The sequence below is a fragment of the Protopterus annectens genome, chromosome 8.part0 (assembly GCF_019279795.1).
Source record: "Protopterus annectens isolate FY-2018-M chromosome 8.part0, PAN1.0, whole genome shotgun sequence".
NCBI lineage: Eukaryota > Metazoa > Chordata > Ceratodontiformes > Protopteridae > Protopterus > Protopterus annectens.
In genome coordinates this window covers 1,758,747,333-1,758,762,788 of record NC_056741.1, presented here as the reverse complement: position 1 = coordinate 1,758,762,788, position 15,456 = coordinate 1,758,747,333, and positions in this window count along the sequence as shown.

Below are 15,456 nucleotides of genomic sequence, written 5' to 3'. Positions count from 1 at the left end.
GGAATCGGGAGGAAGTCACATGACTGAGTTCTAATAAAATACAACATAGATGCACAGAAGTATGAAGAAACGACTCCTATATTAGTCCTGGCACACTGACTTGAGTAAGATATAGCCTGAAGTAAATGTACATATTAATCATGACTAACAAATTAGTTGGATGAGCCCTGTGACGTACTCCACATCAGCAGAATGTGTCTTTATCACCCATGGATTAAACCTAAGTAAATGGAGCATTATTCTCCACCACATTAATGGATAAATGCCCAGGTTCATAGCCAGTCTTCTTATTTTTTGCTTCTCAGCTGGCCTTGCCCTGGTAATTTCATAAAGTGCATGTATACTGCTCATGGTTGGACCTGAATTTCTTTCATATGTAACCTAAGTAATGGAGAAAATGACTCAAATAGCTAGTACAGCTTCACTATGATTTATATACTGTTGTTTAGTAACTACTTGATTAAGCTAAACTAAAATATTTAAATCTTCAGGAGATAGTAGTCTCAAAATGGTGACAATCCCAAGGTTGCAAAATATATAAAAATATTTTTGCAGGATGCAGGCTCCTATACTCCCCACAAAGTAGGTGGAGGCCTCCCACCCCAGTCTCTAAATACAGCTACTTTGAGGGTATACAAACTCATAGAAAAGAGAGAAGACAGAAAACAAAAGGAAATCTTGCTTTCTACCTCTTCTGTGGCCCCACAATGTAGTCAATGTCTGATACAGTGAAATGTTAACCAAAGAACACTTATAACCTTTCTTTTTTTGACATTCAGAAACTCACAGTTCAAGTCTGTGATAAAGTGTACATTTCCAGGCTAGGTGAGGTAAATGGACAGGGCAGGTAGCCCGTACTCAATGTTAACCCTCACAGAGGAAATGTACAAAGTAGCTGAAAGTAAAATAATATTGTTTAGGTGCCATATATTCTTTTTAATGTGTTTTTTTTCAAATTATATTGAAGAACACATTTTGAATGATGAATGCACAGGTGATTTCAAAATTGCTACTCCTATATTTAACTCAGTCGATTGACATCTCATTGAAGTAAATTTATGTATTAAGAGGAATGGCTTCAGATTAACAGTTAAAAGTAGAGTTATGTACTTTGGAATATCACATTCAGTATATGAATTTTATTGGGTGATACAGCTCCTACTGTTGTTGAAGAATACATATTTGTAGGCATTATCATCTCAAACAACTTCTCTTTCAAAAAAAAAAAAAACAGGCCTAAAATGCTAAAATGCATTAGATAAGGAATTTATATCAATAGCTGCTACAGAGTAGTAAACTTAAAAGCTGTGGACTTGCTATGTTGATGGATATCAAGATAGTACAGTTCCAGTAAAGTAGTCAGTTGCTCAGACTTACTGTATATACTTCTGGAGTTCATGTATGACCATGTTTCCTTATCATTGCATCCAGGGTTCTTGTTACTCCAGGTAGCATAGTGTATCTTTATTTTGGTCCTATAAAGGGCTCTGTAAATAAGTGCAAAGTCCGCCTACAACAAGAAAGACTCAATGTATAACCTCTGGAGCTGATGTATGGACATATTTCCTCTGTACTGTATCAAGTGTTCCTGTTTGTCATTCCATGCAGGGTAAAGGGCCAATCCACTATAAGCAGTGCATTAGCAGTGACTTGATGGACATTGCTGATCTTACATTCATGACAGTGACATAGCTTAAACAAAATGTTAGTTTGCACCTTGATAGGGTCACAGGTTCAAAGGAACTTACTAGCTTTGCAGGTAGTTGATCCTTGAGAAGCTTAAATAAATAAACTAGTAGAGCTAGGATGAGCTGGTCGCTTATTATAAATCAGAGCAATACTCTCAAGGGGTTGGGGTAGACATAATGGGTAAGGTGTGCACCTCAAAGACAAAAAGTACATGGATTTATTCTTGGGAAACTTGGCTTGACCCCCTGGGATTACTATCCTAGTAATCACCTATGAACATTTACCACAAACCTTAGGAGTGAATCTTGCAGTTGCTGTACATCCTGCTGTGTCATTTAGTCAGTCCTAAGAACAACAAAAAGAAAACAGCTCAAGGAACCATGCATAATACTTTTATTGAAGACAAAAAGACAACAGGCTGTCACAAATGTTTTTCCAGGTGTAAGAAGCTATGAATCCCCTGCACTGGCCCGGTAATCAAGGAGCCTCAATCCTCACCAGTGGTAACAGCTAGGGGATGTACACACTGGAAAGATGACAAGCACACACACAATAAAGTGCATTTTCCCTTAAGAGCACACAGAGACCACAGTCAGTCTGGCGTTGGTTTCTCCTTCTTTCTCCAGATCCCCAAATAAAACTACCAAATGGCACAGCTATTGGGTTGAGATCTGAGCTGAGAGGCCAGGTCAAAACCTCCACCACCCTCTCTGTCCAACCAGTGTTTTGTGTCCCTGCCCAAGTAGCTGACACACACACACACACACACACAAACACACACACACAAACACACACACAGACACACACACACACACACACACACACACACCTGGGAAAGGCTGACACAAGTTTACTAGCTATGTCTCATTCTGCCCAGACTGTAAGGTAGTCTCCACTGCCATCAACCACTACTTACCAGCTGCTTTTAAGGGCCCTTAATAAAGGGTGTCCAATCCTACTGTGTAATGTTACTATTATCCAAATGGTAGTCTGACCAAGACTTGCAAGGCTATTTAAGAGTGGCCTGTAAAGTGTCATCAAAAACATATGTAAGTAACCTAAGCGGTTAAATATGTCTCACAAATATCAGCCACAAATATAGGTTTAAATATATTTAATAATAAATAATAAAAGAACAAGACAATACTCAGTAAATCAACACAGTAACTTCAGAGTTCAAAATCAAAAGAAATATTTAACACAATTTTGCAGGACAGTCTGAAATAAATACAGAAAATATCTAAACTAATCTTTACTATATTCCTGTCTATATCTAAAGGAGATACTATGCGCTAAATCTTACTTGCAGTAAAGCAAGTGCAGATGGTGATGATGAGTGGATGTTCTTGTTAGCTCCAAGACAAAATACAAAATGCATAGTCTCTCACTGAGAGAGTTCTTAAATTAAAATCAAATATTACTGCTGGGTTAGATTGGATGACATCACTTTTGTCACCTGACTTCAGTACCCAGGCTAAAACAGAATTTAACATTTCTGTGTGAAAGTACATATCTCTCAGGTGTTTGCAGATCCCGAAAGTCATAAACCAATAAAACAATTTTAAACCTAGTAATCACAATGGCTGTTTATTGAATTTTTTTTCTTTTTGTGTCTGGAAGAAAGCCCAACCATGGGACTTGTATCCTGCTCCATTGTCAAGCCAAAAATCGTGCCTCTTTCCTAAGGAAGACAAACGATTGTTGTTAACCACTACCAGTCCACAAAAGTTAGTTTTTGTCAGGAAAACCAAGTCCAAGGCACTTTAAAACAGTATGGTAGCCCACAATAGGAAAATAAACACAATTTCTCCACAGAAAAAGTGTTTTCAGTTACTTTGCACCAATTTTAAACTGACAGAAAAATGAGTGCTCCATTTAAAAAGCATGTTACAGTCCCAAGACAGTCAGTTAAAACAAAATACACCTAGCTTTAAAATAAATTTCCTGAAGAGGAAAGTATTAAAAGTCAACAAAATTAAAAAACTGGAAGACTTTTCCCCAAAGAGAACTTATCTGCCCAGCAAAGGAAAGCAGAAGCTGACCATCATTCCTTGAAAGCCGTGAGGAGCATATTCTTCGGCAGCAGTAAACCTCTGAAGGGATTCATGACCAAGCTTGTCTTTTAATCAGCTCAGCATGAGCTGCATGATAGTTTGGGCATGTGAAAGGTGCCCTGAAGTTTTGGAAACTAGCTGGTTTTCATATCATTTGCAGGATATAACCCATATAGCTAAGGCTACTGCAGCAGTGATCAATAAGAATTTGAAAGCAGACTTTCTAAAGTTGACAGTTTGTGTTTTCTTCAGGTTTTCACAAGTCACATGACTGTGTGGCTCTGTAAGTAAATTAAACTTTATTTGATTTAACCTACATAGTCTGTACTTATAATACTATTCCTAAAGAAGAAAAAAACATTTAGAGTGGTGCTCATGTTTTGTTCAGAAGCTATTCATTTTAATGTCATTTTTCCTATGAGGCTATGGAATGATCACCTTGTCAACATTTTACAGTAAGTTTGATGACATAAAGTACACATAATGTCTCTCTCACACAGACACACACACACACACACACACACACACACACACACACACACACACACACACACACACACACACAAAACACATGACAGGAAAGCACAGTTATGTGTGTGCCTCTTTCTTTTAACAACAAAATAATTTGTTTATAGGCAGCCTGTATTGCTTGCATAAAACTAACATTATTTAGACTGCTTATATTTGGCAATATTTCAGTTAATATAGAGATATTTTTAGACAAACTGAAAATTTTCACTATACCCATTTATATATTCCCTATGAGAGGAACAGGAAAGGAATGATATGTGTAAATGGTCAAAATGGGTTACCCCAAAATTGATCTAGAAACATGTACCTCAAATGAAGCAATGAAGCACTTGGTTGGGGGTAATATCCATTCCGCTCATAATTAATTCTGGGAAGAAATTTCTCAGAGTGCTTAGATATGTGGACAAGGCTACAGGAAACATCCCAAAAGAACACCTTGTATTCCTAGATAATTAACTTCTCTATGTGTTAAGCATAGTAGCTAAAGGTGTATGAGATTTATGTTTGAAAGCTAATGGTTATAGTTACCTTAATCATCTGAAGCAAAGTTATGCAATTATGAATTTTCATTTGTACCCACATAGCTGATTGTATAGCTTTCATTGCATGAAATCATAGATTGCAAGCTATAATTTGTGAGGTCTTTGTAGAAAGAACAAGTGACATGGGACTAAGGCATCTGATAAGATGGAAGTTCTGATACTGCTGGGAGTGCCAGTTAAAAAAGAAATGAAAAGGAAAAATTATCAGTATTGTACAAGGCATGCCATTTGATTGTGGGGCTTGGAGTAATGGAGTAAAAAAAAAAAGACCATAACAAAGAGCATCAGAGTTCAGAATAGGGAGATATGCAGACAGTTCAATAATTATAAAACAAGTTGAAGAGCCCAGGAAAGAGAATTGTGTAAAAGTGAAGGTCAGCATGATAGCAACAATCTTTATATCACTGACAGGTTTAAGGCACTAAAGGTAATTATAAATAAAGCACTATTAATCATTAATAGAAGACAAACTTGAATGCACTATGCTAGAATTTGTTTTATATTCTGATTTGTTAACACTAGAAAGCTTTGCATACTAGAGGCTACTGTTACACATGCTAAGGTGATACAAGTTCAACAGTCACACTTTTCACTTAAATTGGAATGAAATAGATCAAAATTAAGAAGCCATTTGGCCTATAATTCATCATCTGATTTTTTTGTAGTGCGACTTTTTATTATTTTTTTCAAGATATTATTCATTTTAGTGGCATTTGAAAAGCAGAGAAGAATAGCTTAATTTCAGGATTGCTTTCATTTGATGATTGCATTGAATATGATTTGCTATTCATTAAAGTAGATAAAACTATTTTATATGAAAAACATATTCATAGAATTATAAATGTTTATGCATTGTGGGTTGCTGAACATATATGAATACATATTCAAAATCAGTTAGTAAAGGTAACAATGACTGCTCATTCTCTAAAGATCACACTAAAATGAAATAATGACAAATAGAGCCATTAACATTTGTTATTACCGGGGTTACTGGTCTTATTATATTTTGTTATCTCATTACATGTTACAAAACATATCAGGTGTCAGATTGATGTTATCTTCCAAATTCAGGGTGCATTATAAGCCCAGTAAATGGGACAATTATGGAGTCAACCTTGACCAGTTATATTTTATTCATTGTTGGATAATTTTACAGTCATAGTTATCATGCCTAGTAGTATGGATTTATTTTCCAATAGCATAATACAGCAGCTTAAATTCACATGCCAAAGAGCAGACAATGTATAATTCTCTCCTTATATGTCACAAAGGAATGTTAAGGCATGACAGAAAATATATGAAAGGTGTTGTTAGGATAGGGCACCACCTCAAGCTATAGTTAGCATAATGATTATATGATACCAGTTGGAAAATACTGAGAGACAGTCATGTAACAATGTCTAAGAAGATTGCTTCTATGGATCTATATCCCTTGTAAATGCATATGTGAAATTCACCCCTACTTTTCTATGCATGGATATTGTATATTGTAATATATGGAAACATAGTCAGCACTCCTGGAACCACACACTTCAGCAACTCAAATAAATCCTTGTAGTAAATGATCGCAAAGCACTTTGGAAGCAGTAAAAACACTTTTTATTAAATCAAAATAACAAATAGATAAGTACTGTCATCAAGAACCTTCTCAACTTCATCAGATCTGATGAAGTTGAGAAGGTTCTTGACAAAAGCACTTATCTATTTATTTTGGTTTAATAAAAAGTGTTTTACCGCTCCGAAAGTGCTTTGCGGCCATTTACTACAAGGATGTATTTGAGTTGCTGAAGTGTGTGGTTCCAGGAGTGCCGACTTTGTTTTTCTACAGTTTGTGAACTTTTGTGCTTTTTTAGTCAGCTATATGGAAACATCTAAGTTGCTGTGCAGACGGGTGGTGAAATTGTAAGTATTTTTTTTAGTTTATGCCATTGCACACTCACTGTTAGCAAAGTCAGAGAAATTACTATTTTATGACAATAATTGTCTCAGATCCGTTAATACACATTACAAAATGTGGTTGCACATTTTCCCTTTGCATACTTTCAGAATGGCAAGGAACTACTATAGACAGGCAGTAAGGAATCGGGAGGAAGTCACATGACTGAGTTCTAATAAAATACAACATAGATGCACAGAAGTATGAAGAAACGACTCCTATATTAGTCCTGGCACACTGACTTGAGTAAGATATAGCCTGAAGTAAATGTACATATTAATCATGACTAACAAATTAGTTGGATGAGCCCTGTGACGTACTCCACATCAGCAGAATGTGTCTTTATCACCCATGGATTAAACCTAAGTAAATGGAGCATTATTCTCCACCACATTAATGGATAAATGCCCAGGTTCATAGCCAGTCTTCTTATTTTTTGCTTCTCAGCTGGCCTTGCCCTGGTAATTTCATAAAGTGCATGTATACTGCTCATGGTTGGACCTGAATTTCTTTTCATATGTAACCTAAGTAATGGAGAAAATGACTCAAATAGCTAGTACAGCTTCACTATGATTTATATACTGTTGTTTAGTAACTACTTGATTAAGCTAAACTAAAATATTTAAATCTTCAGGAGATAGTAGTCTCAAAATGGTGACAATCCCAAGGTTGCAAAATATATAAAAAATATTTTTTGCAGGATGCAGGCTCCCTATACTCCCCACAAAGTAGGTGGAGGCCTCCCACCCCAGTCTCTAAATACAGCTACTTTGAGGGTATACAAACTCATAGAAAAGAGAGAAGACAGAAAACAAAAGGAAATCTTGCTTTCTACCTCTTCTGTGGCCCCACAATGTAGTCAATGTCTGATACAGTGAAATGTTAACCAAAGAACACTTATAACCTTTCTTTTTTTGACATTCAGAAACTCACAGTTCAAGTCTGTGATAAAGTGTACATTTCCAGGCTAGGTGAGGTAAATGGACAGGGCAGGTAGCCCGTACTCAATGTTAACCCTCACAGAGGAAATGTACAAAGTAGCTGAAAGTAAAATAATATTGTTTAGGTGCCATATATTCTTTTAATGTGTTTTTTTTCAAATTATATTGAAGAACACATTTTGAATGATGAATGCACAGGTGATTTCAAAATTGCTACTCCTATATTTAACTCAGTCGATTGACATCTCATTGAAGTAAATTTATGTATTAAGAGGAATGGCTTCAGATTAACAGTTAAAAGTAGAGTTATGTACTTTGGAATATCACATTCAGTATATGAATTTTTATTGGGTGATACAGCTCCTACTGTTGTTGAAGAATACATATTTGTAGGCATTATCATCTCAAACAACTTCTCTTTCAAAAAAAAAACAGGCCTAAAATGCTAAAATGCATTAGATAAGGAATTTATATCAATAGCTGCTACAGAGTAGTAAACTTAAAAGCTGTGGACTTGCTATGTTGATGGATATCAAGATAGTACAGTTCCAGTAAAGTAGTCAGTTGCTCAGACTTACTGTATATACTTCTGGAGTTCATGTATGACCATGTTTCCTTATCATTGCATCCAGGGTTCTTGTTACTCCAGGTAGCATAGTGTATCTTTATTTTGGTCCTATAAAGGGCTCTGTAAATAAGTGCAAAGTCCGCCTACAACAAGAAAGACTCAATGTATAACCTCTGGAGCTGATGTATGGACATATTTCCTCTGTACTGTATCAAGTGTTCCTGTTTGTCATTCCATGCAGGGTAAAGGGCCAATCCACTATAAGCAGTGCATTAGCAGTGACTTGATGGACATTGCTGATCTTACATTCATGACAGTGACATAGCTTAAACAAAATGTTAGTTTGCACCTTGATAGGGTCACAGGTTCAAAGGAACTTACTAGCTTTGCAGGGTAGTTGATCCTTGAGAAGCTTAAATAAATAAACTAGTAGAGCTAGGATGAGCTGGTCGCTTATTATAAATCAGAGCAATACTCTCAAGGGGGTTGGGGTAGACATAATGGGTAAGGTGTGCACCTCAAAGACAAAAAGTACATGGATTTATTCTTGGGAAACTTGGCTTGACCCCCTGGGATTACTATCCTAGTAATCACCTATGAACATTTACCACAAACCTTAGGAGTGAATCTTGCAGTTGCTGTACATCCTGCTGTGTCATTTAGTCAGTCCTAAGAACAACAAAAAGAAAACAGCTCAAGGAACCATGCATAATACTTTTATTGAAGACAAAAAGACAACAGGCTGTCACAAATGTTTTTCCAGGTGTAAGAAGCTATGAATCCCTGCACTGGCCCGGTAATCAAGGAGCCTCAATCCTCACCAGTGGTAACAGCTAGGGGATGTACACACTGGAAAGATGACAAGCACACACACAATAAAGTGCATTTTCCCTTAAGAGCACACAGAGACCACAGTCAGTCTGGCGTTGGTTTCTCCTTCTTTCTCCAGATCCCCAAATAAAACTACCAAATGGCACAGCTATTGGGTTGAGATCTGAGCTGAGAGGCCAGGTCAAAACCTCCACCACCCTCTCTGTCCAACCAGTGTTTTGTGTCCCTGCCCAAGTAGCTGACACACACACACACACACACACAAACACACACACACAAACACACACACAGACACACACACACACACACACACACACACCTGGGAAAGGCTGACACAAGTTTACTAGCTATGTCTCATTCTGCCCAGACTGTAAGGTAGTCTCCACTGCCATCAACCACTACTTACCAGCTGCTTTTAAGGGCCCTTAATAAAGGGTGTCCAATCCTACTGTGTAATGTTACTATTATCCAAATGGTAGTCTGACCAAGACTTGCAAGGCTATTTAAGAGTGGCCTGTAAAGTGTCATCAAAACATATGTAAGTACCCTAAGCGGTTAAATATGTCTCACAAATATCAGCCACAAATATAGGTTTAAATATATTTAATAATAAATAATAAAAGAACAAGACAATACTCAGTAAATCAACACAGTAACTTCAGAGTTCAAAATCAAAAGAAATATTTAACACAATTTTGCAGGACAGTCTGAAATAAATACAGAAAATATCTAAACTAATCTTTACTATATTCCTGTCTATATCTAAAGGAGATACTATGCGCTAAATCTTACTTGCAGTAAAGCAAGTGCAGATGGTGATGATGAGTGGATGTTCTTGTTAGCTCCAAGACAAAATACAAAATGCATAGTCTCTCACTGAGAGAGTTCTTAAATTAAAATCAAATATTACTGCTGGGTTAGATTGGATGACATCACTTTTGTCACCTGACTTCAGTACCCAGGCTAAAACAGAATTTAACATTTCTGTGTGAAAGTACATATCTCTCAGGTGTTTGCAGATCCCGAAAGTCATAAACCAATAAAACAATTTTAAACCTAGTAATCACAATGGCTGTTTATTGAATTTTTTCTTTTTGTGTCTGGAAGAAAGCCCAACCATGGGACTTGTATCCTGCTCCATTGTCAAGCCAAAAATCGTGCCTCTTTCCTAAGGAAGACAAACGATTGTTGTTAACCACTACCAGTCCACAAAAGTTAGTTTTGTCAGGAAAACCAAGTCCAAGGCACTTTAAAACAGTATGGTAGCCCACAATAGGAAAATAAACACAATTTCTCCACAGAAAAAGTGTTTTCAGTTACTTTGCACCAATTTTAAACTGACAGAAAAATGAGTGCTCCATTTAAAAAGCATGTTACAGTCCCAAGACAGTCAGTTAAAACAAAATACACCTAGCTTTAAAATAAATTTCCTGAAGAGGAAAGTATTAAAAGTCAACAAAATTAAAAAACTGGAAGACTTTTCCCCAAAGAGAACTTATCTGCCCAGCAAAGGAAAGCAGAAGCTGACCATCATTCCTTGAAAGCCGTGAGGAGCATATTCTTCGGCAGCAGTAAACCTCTGAAGGGATTCATGACCAAGCTTGTCTTTTAATCAGCTCAGCATGAGCTGCATGATAGTTTGGGCATGTGAAAGGTGCCCTGAAGTTTTGGAAACTAGCTGGTTTTCATATCATTTGCAGGATATAACCCATATAGCTAAGGCTACTGCAGCAGTGATCAATAAGAATTTGAAAGCAGACTTTCTAAAGTTGACAGTTTGTGTTTTCTTCAGGTTTTCACAAGTCACATGACTGTGTGGCTCTGTAAGTAAATTAAACTTTATTTGATTTAACCTACATAGTCTGTACTTATAATACTATTCCTAAAGAAGAAAAAACATTTAGAGTGGTGCTCATGTTTTGTTCAGAAGCTATTCATTTTAATGTCATTTTTCCTATGAGGCTATGGAATGATCACCTTGTCAACATTTTACAGTAAGTTTGATGACATAAAGTACACATAATGTCTCTCTCACACAGACACACACACACACACACACACACACACACACACACACACACACACACACACACACACACACAAAACACATGACAGGAAAGCACAGTTATGTGTGTGCCTCTTTCTTTTAACAACAAAATAATTTGTTTATAGGCAGCCTGTATTGCTTGCATAAAACTAACATTATTTAGACTGCTTATATTTGGCAATATTTCAGTTAATATAGAGATATTTTAGACAAACTGAAAATTTTCACTATACCCATTTATATATTCCCTATGAGAGGAACAGGAAAGGAATGATATGTGTAAATGGTCAAAATGGGTTACCCCAAAATTGATCTAGAAACATGTACCTCAAATGAAGCAATGAAGCACTTGGTTGGGGGTAATATCCATTCCGCTCATAATTAATTCTGGGAAGAAATTTCTCAGAGTGCTTAGATATGTGGACAAGGCTACAGGAAACATCCCAAAAGAACACCTTGTATTCCTAGATAATTAACTTCTCTATGTGTTAAGCATAGTAGCTAAAGGTGTATGAGATTTATGTTTGAAAGCTAATGGTTATAGTTACCTTAATCATCTGAAGCAAAGTTATGCAATTATGAATTTTCATTTGTACCCACATAGCTGATTGTATAGCTTTCATTGCATGAAATCATAGATTGCAAGCTATAATTTGTGAGGTCTTTGTAGAAAGAACAAGTGACATGGGACTAAGGCATCTGATAAGATGGAAGTTCTGATACTGCTGGGAGTGCCAGTTAAAAAAGAAATGAAAAGGAAAAATTATCAGTATTGTACAAGGCATGCCATTTGATTGTGGGGCTTGGAGTAATGGAGTAAAAAAAAAAAAGACCATAACAAAGAGCATCAGAGTTCAGAATAGGAGATATGCAGACAGTTCAATAATTATAAAACAAGTTGAAGAGCCCAGGAAAGAGAATTGTGTAAAAGTGAAGGTCAGCATGATAGCAACAATCTTTATATCACTGACAGGTTTAAGGCACTAAAGGTAATTATAAATAAAGCACTATTAATCATTAATAGAAGACAAACTTGAATGCACTATGCTAGAATTTGTTTTATATTCTGATTTGTTAACACTAGAAAGCTTTGCATACTAGAGGCTACTGTTACACATGCTAAGGTGATACAAGTTCAACAGTCACACTTTTCACTTAAATTGGAATGAAATAGATCAAAATTAAGAAGCCATTTGGCCTATAATTCATCATCTGATTTTTTGTAGTGCGACTTTTTATTATTTTTTTCAAGATATTATTCATTTTAGTGGCATTTGAAAAGCAGAGAAGAATAGCTTAATTTCAGGATTGCTTTCATTTGATGATTGCATTGAATATGATTTGCTATTCATTAAAGTAGATAAAACTATTTTATATGAAAAACATATTCATAGAATTATAAATGTTTATGCATTGTGGGTTGCTGAACATATATGAATACATATTCAAAATCAGTTAGTAAAGGTAACAATGACTGCTCATTCTCTAAAGATCACACTAAAATGAAATAATGACAAATAGAGCCATTAACATTTGTTATTACCGGGGTTACTGGTCTTATTATATTTTGTTATCTCATTACATGTTACAAAACATATGAGGTGTCAGATTGATGTTATCTTCCAAATTCAGGGTGCATTATAAGCCCAGTAAATGGGACAATTATGGAGTCAACCTTGACCAGTTATATTTTATTCATTGTTGGATAATTTTACAGTCATAGTTATCATGCCTAGTAGTATGGATTTATTTTCCAATAGCATAATACAGCAGCTTAAATTCACATGCCAAAGAGCAGACAATGTATAATTCTCTCCTTATATGTCACAAAGGAATGTTAAGGCATGACAGAAAATATATGAAAGGTGTTGTTAGGATAGGGCACCACCTCAAGCTATAGTTAGCATAATGATTATATGATACCAGTTGGAAAATACTGAGAGACAGTCATGTAACAATGTCTAAGAAGATTGCTTCTATGGATCTATATCCCTTGTAAATGCATATGTGAAATTCACCCCTACTTTTCTATGCATGGATATTGTATATTGTAATATATGGAAACATAGTCAGCACTCCTGGAACACACACTTCAGCAACTCAAATAAATCCTTGTAGTAATGATCGCAAAGCACTTTGGAAGCAGTAAAAACACTTTTTATTAAATCAAAATAACAAATAGATAAGTACTGTCATCAAGAACCTTCTCAACTTCATCAGATCTGATGAAGTTGAGAAGGTTCTTGACAAAAAGCTTATCTATTTATTTTGGTTTAATAAAAGTGTTTTACCGCCCGAAAGTGCTTTGCGGCCATTTACTACAAGGATGTATTTGAGTTGCTGAAGTGTGTGGTTCCAGGAGTGCCGACTTTGTTTTTCTACAGTTTGTGAACTTTTGTGCTTTTTTAGTCAGCTATATGGAAACATCTAAGTTGCTGTGCAGAGGGGTGGTGAAATTGTAAGTATTTTTTTTAGTTTATGCCATTGCACACTCACTGTTAGCAAAGTCAGAGAAATTACTATTTTATGACAATAATTGTCTCAGATCCGTTAATACACATTACAAAATGTGGTTGCACATTTTCCCTTTGCATACTTTCAGAATGGCAAGGCACTACTATAGACAGGCAGTAAGGAATCGGGAGGAAGTCACATGACTGAGTTCTAATAAAATACAACATAGATGCACAGAAGTATGAAGAAACGACTCCTATATTAGTCCTGGCACACTGACTTGAGTAAGATATAGCCTGAAGTAAATGTACATATTAATCATGACTAACAAATTAGTTGGATGAGCCCTGTGACGTACTCCACATCAGCAGAATGTGTCTTTATCACCCATGGATTAAACCTAAGTAAATGGAGCATTATTCTCCACCACATTAATGGATAAATGCCTAGGTTCATAGCCAGTCTTCTTATTTTTTGTTTCTCAGCTGGCCTTGCCCTGGTAATTTCATAAAGTGCATGTATACTGCTCATGGTTGGACCTGAATTTCTTTTCATATGTAACCTAAGTAATGGAGAAAATGACTCAAATAGCTAGTACAGCTTCACTATGATTTATATACTGTTGTTTAGTAACTACTTGATTAAGCTAAACTAAAATATTTAAATCTTCAGGAGATAGTAGTCTCAAAATGGTGACAATCCCAAGGTTGCAAAATATATAAAAAATATTTTTTGCAGGATGCAGGCTCCCTATACTCCCCACAAAGTAGGTGGAGGCCTCCCACCCCAGTCTCTAAATACAGCTACTTTGAGGGTATACAAACTCATAGAAAAGAGAGAAGACAGAAAACAAAAGGAAATCTTGCTTTCTACCTCTTCTGTGGCCCCACAATGTAGTCAATGTCTGATACAGTGAAATGTTAACCAAAGAACACTTATAACCTTTCTTTTTTTGACATTCAGAAACTCACAGTTCAAGTCTGTGATAAAGTGTACATTTCCAGGCTAGGTGAGGTAAATGGACAGGGCAGGTAGCCCGTACTCAATGTTAACCCTCACAGAGGAAATGTACAAAGTAGCTGAAAGTAAAATAATATTGTTTAGGTGCCATATATTCTTTTTAATGTGTTTTTTTTTCAAATTATATTGAAGAACACATTTTGAATGATGAATGCACAGGTGATTTCAAAATTGCTACTCCTATATTTAACTCAGTCGATTGACATCTCATTGAAGTAAATTTATGTATTAAGAGGAATGGCTTCAGATTAACAGTTAAAAGTAGAGTTATGTACTTTGGAATATCACATTCAGTATATGAATTTTTATTGGGTGATACAGCTCCTACTGTTGTTGAAGAATACATATTTGTAGGCATTATCATCTCAAACAACTTCTCTTTCAAAAAAAAAAAAACAGGCCTAAAATGCTAAAATGCATTAGATAAGGAATTTATATCAATAGCTGCTACAGAGTAGTAAACTTAAAAGCTGTGGACTTGCTATGTTGATGGATATCAAGATAGTACAGTTCCAGTAAAGTAGTCAGTTGCTCAGACTTACTGTATATACTTCTGGAGTTCATGTATGACCATGTTTCCTTATCATTGCATCCAGGGTTCTTGTTACTCCAGGTAGCATAGTGTATCTTTATTTTGGTCCTATAAAGGGCTCTGTAAATAAGTGCAAAGTCCGCCTACAACAAGAAAGACTCAATGTATAACCTCTGGAGCTGATGTATGGACATATTTCCTCTGTACTGTATCAAGTGTTCCTGTTTGTCATTCCATGCAGGGTAAAGGGCCAATCCACTATAAGCAGTGCATTAGCAGTGACTTGATGGACATTGCTGATCTTACATTCA